The following is a 6,606-nucleotide window of genomic DNA, read 5'->3' on the forward strand; positions in this document are numbered from 1 at the left end:
GAATTTCTTTGACGAAAGCAAAGATTTTTTTTTCGCGAAACAAAGACAGGTCGTGTTGTGCTGGGGACTGGAGGAGCAAAATACAATTTTACCAGCAAAATTAAAGGAGGTCGCCGGCCATGCACAGGACGTTATTGTCTGACCACACCCTACAGAAAGTTTGAAAGTGAGAACAAATCATAGTTGTAAGCGTAACGATAAACGGACCAAACATAATTAAAAATAATTCTTTGAGGTGCAGTGTCCACATTCGTGGATGCAACAGATTTTTGCGAGTTCTCTCGACCGGTTGTCAGAAAACGCAGTAGCATTGAGCACCGAATGAATGGAACGTCCTGCGCAGCCAGTGTGTCATTTGTTTAATTTTAATGTACTGTTTATTGGTGCAGACTATCAATTTGCTGAAGGCATTGCTGTGTTCGTCGAGCTGCTGGAGGCCCTGTGTTTTCGCAGCTGTGTCAAAAGTATTATTTTTATTGTTCAAGATGAATACGACCAATTACAGGTTATGCATGCCTGCTCTTTTTATGAAAATACAACATAAGTTGCTTAAGAACAAATTTATGCTTCTTACCACTGTAATTGCGAATAATTATAAGAAATGTGCCAATCAATGCGCAGCACACAATTTGCGCAAATTCGACTTATTTATACACAACAAACACAGTAATAGCATGCGCCGGTAAAGTGAACAGACCATCATCGAAAACTACACGTGCGCAAACTAGTGCGCCGGCACACTTCACGCGCGCTTATTTTACGACACATGCATGGCTGACCCATGCGTATCTGTAGACAGCACGAACGAGCTCGATACCGCTTCTATAGCTTGCGCTGCTAGTTTTCTCAAAGGTTTCATGGCTGACATCCCAGCCGACATATGGCGCGCTATCCAATTTCAGCATTATCCGTAGGCATTGATACAAGCTTCACCAATGAAACGCGTGTAAGATTTGTAACTGAAATCTTCCCTTTTCTTCCTCGCAGCACCACCTGAGCCGACTAATCTGAAGTTGGTTGCCGCAGAGGGCGATAGTTTCACCGTCAGCTTCCAAGTGAAAGAAGACTGCTTTAACTGGTATTGGTACGACGCCTACATCAATAAGAGCAGTAGTGGCGTTTTACTTGGCAGAACCTGCAAGACCCAACGTTTGGCTTATAACCACCATGGGCTGACCTGCGCTGGAATTCAAACTTGTGACAAAGTGGACTTTAAACTGTGGGCTGGGAGAAAGGGACCACCACGCCGTTACTCTACTGCAGCTATATTACCGTCCATTAATATTCGTGGAAAATGTTAGCCAGCGTTTCATTGTCGCCAAGATCCACAACCTTGATCATCGAACAAAATACACTCCTACGTTTGGACGTACTATAGCTATGAAATAAAACGTGTTGTTGCTTTTTTTTGGTACCAGGTTGTGACCTTCAACCACTAGCCTGACCAACAAATTACGTAAAAACCCTGCGTACAAACGCAGCAATCACAAAACAAGATAAACACCCGGCATGCTCTCCGATAAGAAATAATTTTGTCAATGTCTGTTAACTTCAGTTGCTGTCCGTTTTTGCATATATTAATTGCTAACTATTGCAAGAGTTGTCGGTACATTTTCTTTGGTATTTTTTAGTTACTAAAGGCTTACTTCGGTGATTTTTTGACCATGTTAACGTATTGTTGTTTCTATGTTCCTGAGGCGCTTATATAATGAGACCGATAGCGGAAATACTCGGCAAATAGAAAAATAGCTTTAAATATTCGAAAAAGCACAACACCGAAAGGCATCCGGATAGTACTGTCTTCGCTTGACGTAAAAGGTGGGAAATACCGGAAATTGCAAGGCCTGCCTTCCATGGCAGGCCTTGCAAGATGGCAGTTTTTCGAAGTGACTCGATGGCAGACTTTCAAAGTGACAAACCAGAAACGCGGCTTCACGTGACAGCATCGATGTCGTTTAAATTGCTCTAAATCAGAACAGTAACGCTTACTAGCCAAGCACCGCAGCTTCCACGTTTTTATGGCATTTCAATGGCAAATACAATTGGCGAGCCGCAAACGTGGCGCCATAGGCCTGACCTCTTGTGCTATTGTCAAAACAGAGCGAGTGGTATGTAATATTGCACGCGCTTGCCTATGAACACTTCCTGGTTGTTTTACTCGTCAACAGATGACGTCAAACGCAACTGTGCTTGCTCTCGCCCTCGATTAAAGTGCTGTAAGCAGCCGCCTTAGAGCGCAGGCGACGCACTCACGTTTTGTGTTTCATAAAGGACCACACTCTACAAGAAATGAACTGCCGTGATATGTTAGCGTGGGCTAGTTGATGCGTGCTGGAAGACGTGGGTGTCATCGCTTCGTCGGCCTCACTGTGTTTGTTCCGTTCTTTGCGCTTTTACCCAACTCTTGTAGTATGCGCCACCCAGCCGAAGTTAAAACGTTATGGCAGTTCATTCTGAAAGACTACGTGCTGGTAAAATCAAGGCGAATATACGATCTCATAGATGGATGCATGGATGCAAAACTTTATGGAAAAATCCTGAAATGCGCTACTCAGCACGCAGCGGGCCACTCCCGCGTTTAGAAAATACATACAAAAACACCTTTTTTTGCAGGGCTCTAGAGAATAGCCAACTATTCCAGTACTTTTCTCGTCACGCCAACGATGTGGATTTTTAGAATTTCATACATGGAAACGATGTAGTACAGATTTATTAAAATTGAACCGAGCAACATAAGGTATTGATCACGCTGTCTTCATCTTAGGTATAACGCAAAGCAATACTCGACAAAGTCGAGAGAGTTGCTTCTGAGGACCTCCGTTGGTGCTCTCGCACTGTCATCTTGGTCTAACATATCGAAGTATGACACGTACTTAAAGCCCCTAAGTTGCGAAATTCATGAGTGGCCTCCACAGTAGGTTGCGGACTGTCACAAAGGAAACCAACCAACATTATCTTCCTTGTCCAAGTACAAGATATTGTCCATTTCCTACTATAAGATTGGTGATATGTTTCCAAAAAATGCTAAACTATTGCCCAATAGATATTTAAACGGGTTGTTGAAAGACCACCTCAAGAGCCTAAAGATAAGTTCAGTTATAGCCAGAGATGTCTTCGTTACAGATGAGAAGGAAGGAGTGGGCAGTTATGCAGCAACAATAAACTGGTCTTTTTCACTTCCACTGCCCGATTTTACGCCAATATTTCTGGCAGAATTATTGACAATTATTCTGGCATTACGCAAACTCTTTGAATCTATTTCTTCAGTAGTTATACAGACCGATTCATTGTCAGTTTGCGCTGCTTTGACAGTACCAAAGTCATCGAGATGCCTTTCATAAATATATACAAACATGTGCAGTCATGTATGCATGGTGTGTTTGGTTTGGGTACCAGGTCACACTGGAATAACACTTAATGAAGCTGCGGACACACTGGCGGCAGTATCAATTCAGGGCCCGGTCCTGAAGATTCTAAGACCCTCCTCCCAAAATTCTATAGCACGATTGGGAAATTTTTGTATTCGAGAGGAACACACAAAGTCTGCTGTTCTAAACGGTGCAGATTTTCTGCACCTTAGGTTTCCGTCGTATCGCTCATGGTGTGGCACAAGACAATTAGAAGTTACAATAACTAAACTGTGCTGCAGAGTTCCGTCCCTGAATTTTTATTTACACAGGTCTGGTTTTGTTCCTTCCCCACAATGTTTTTATCGTACGCAAGCAGAAACCATAGAGCATTTTTTCTCACAATGTCGCAGGTATCAAAATTTAGGGCCAAATTTCTCGAACCTCCTTTCTGAAAACATTGGTTTGAGTTTTCCGTAACGGTATAACTCTCCCTGGGGGCGTCGGCACTGGGTCACTGCTAGAGGGACATATATGATGCGGTATTTACCTATGTAAAAGAATCAAAGGGACTGCCATGCTAGTATTTGAATTACACACGTATTTTATTTTTTTCATTTATTAACGTTATTTATCTTTACTTACTTATTTAATTCTTTTATTTATCTCTCTCTCTCTCTCCGTCTATTCTATTTAGCATTTAATACAGAAACCATAAACACAACTGATATTTTCGTTTGCCTACAAATTTTCCTTTTCTGGTTATCCTTTTTTTCAAAAATCCTAATGCCCCACGAGTCATGGCCAATATCCCGTGGTCGGTTTAGCCATTCCTTTAGCAACCAACCAACTAACCTACGACGAAGTCTGCATCCCTCTTCTGCAAAGGCCCTCGCTATTACACGGTCCCCGTCTTGCTGGCTCGTGCTATACGGTTTGTACAATTCCTCACGCCAACTTTTTTTTTAAATGCGAATGCATTTCTTAGTCGGGCTATGTCAGGCGTCCGGCGTTGTCCGCGCGCCTCTCCGCTCTCACTCCCTCTCCCATAGCAACAGCTGCGGGCGCGTGCGCTTATCCTCGCCCCTAGCAACCGGAGCAGGTGGTGCGGGCGGAGTAGCGGAGAGTGAGAGGAGAGGAGGAGCGCGCTCTGGCGTGTGAGGGCGCTCGCATCACCGGAGCTCGGCGGAGCTCCCGCGTGTGTGGAGAGAGTGTAGGAGAGGGTAGGTGCAGTGCTTCGCCGCTCCTTCTCTCGCCGTTCGCTCTCTCTCCTCCCTGCGCCACCGCCTCAATGCAGTGCGTTTGAAACGCGTTTGTAGCGTTTGTGCTGCCTTGGCACAGCCTGAAAACAGCGCGTTCTAAACGCATTTGTGCTGCATTGAGAGGCGGTGGCAACATCCCTGAGGTGATTACGAACGCACGTAGGAAGCGTTTGTTGAAAGAGGAGCCCAAAAGGGAGACACATGAGCGCGTCGATGTGTCCAGCTTTACGCCATTAAAATTACTACGCCGTGTACTCTCGGCGCAAGAAATGCATTCGCATTTCCTCACGATTTCCTTTGAGGAGGTGGGGGCATTTTTGACATTATGAAGTCATTCATTTCTCTCTCACTCGCATGTACGACGAGGCGTCGCATCGGCGGCATAGTGATGTCGTTCGCGAAAACCGAAGTCGTCACATCATCCCTGAGGCTTCGCCTTGGAGAGCGTCGTTTATATGCAGCCTTCGTAGCAGGCAAACTACGGAAAAGACGTACGGCATCCATATGTTCTCCATCATTGCTGAAAATGTCCATGATGGCACCTTCGGCTGCCAAATGAGCCGCTATTTCTTCCCATCACGTGTGTCGGGCACACCCAGTTCAGCTCTGCTACGTAGGTTTCTGCACGTCCAATTAGATCCCTTTTCACCCATTTTTAGGGCATAGTGGAGGGATTATCTGGACGTATAAGTCATGAAACTCCGCGGCTTCCTACAAAAGGCCCCAGTCTCTTACAAGCATCACCCAGCATATGCATCTCCAACAGATGACCATATCGTCATATAAGTAGTTTTATGAGCGAACTTGTAACGTATCTCCCAGGAATTAACCCTTGAGATCACGAAAGCAAAATAGCAGTACAGAAATACGCATCAAATACAACCACACGAGGACATTGCCGCGAGTAACAAGTTCTCACAAAATAACACGCGGACCTCAATATGTAAGCTGAAAACGTTTAGCTTGACAAAGGGAACTTCTGCTGCTTCTATTTCAGTGTAGCGAATGGACTGGAGATCGACGCTTGCATTTATGTATAAATTCTCATCTCATCAGGAGATGTGAGTCACGCTTACAATACTCGTTCATATTACAAAGTTATTGGACCACAAGGACAAGAAGCCAACAAATGGTTGGAAAGCACTTGAACATTGTCAATATAAAGAGAATTACAGATCGACAAGATGGTAGCAGATTATACGGGAAGTCCCAGTTATTTTAACCAAAGGTTAAGAAATACAATATTAGAGGCCTGAAAGTGAAATCAGTTGCAAACTACTGACGGTCACCTTGCGCTATAGAGACAAGCTTTTGTTTGTAATTAACTAATTTGTTAATAGGAATTATTTACTTAAATTGCTAAATATTGACTTTAGGCAGAAATGTGACTTGTAAAGTTCGACAGCGTCCTTATAAACCCCAATTGCATTATCTGCGATAAAGGAAGTCTTAGTTATACGATTTTTTCCAAGCTGCAAAGAAAGCCCGAGAAATACAAAAAGAACCACGTGACTAGCGCATTCGCGCGCAACAAAAATGCTGCCCTCAGCCATGGATTGAGGGAACGAAATCAGCTGCGGCCGCGACTCACCGGCTCCGTTGCAGCGGTAGGCCGATAAGTGGGCGGTGGTTTCTTTACCCGCGTCAGGCAGTTGGCGCGCGTGACAGTGCAAGTTGTAGCGAGCGCGGACCGAGAAACCACCGTTAACGTATCGGTCTACCGATCCAACAGAGACGGCGAGTGGCATCGAAGAGACCAGAAGAGAAAGTTGCTCACATCATTGCCACATTAGCTCAGCATTTCAGATGATGTGGCAATGATGCGAGCACCTTTCTTTTCTTGTCTCACACCTTCTCCATTAGCTTGTATATTGCACATTTTTATCGAAATAAAACTACTTGGTATTCAGCGCACTGTGCCCCTGTCTCGTCCTTTACCAACCCTTCTATGCGCTGTTAACATTTAGAAGTGAATCCACACCATCTTGCCCAAACGT

General features: G+C 44.6%; 1 protein-coding gene across 1 annotated transcript in view; it reads right to left on the reverse strand.

The window, feature by feature from the left end:
- The window catches only part of LOC119401829 (fructose-2,6-bisphosphatase TIGAR), a 430,132-nt gene that overhangs the window by 104,233 nt on the left and 319,293 nt on the right, over positions 1-6,606 (reverse strand). The window lies entirely within an intron of this gene.

Source organism: Rhipicephalus sanguineus, chromosome 8, assembly GCF_013339695.2.
Source record: "Rhipicephalus sanguineus isolate Rsan-2018 chromosome 8, BIME_Rsan_1.4, whole genome shotgun sequence".
Classification (NCBI taxonomy): Eukaryota; Metazoa; Arthropoda; class Arachnida; order Ixodida; family Ixodidae; genus Rhipicephalus; species Rhipicephalus sanguineus.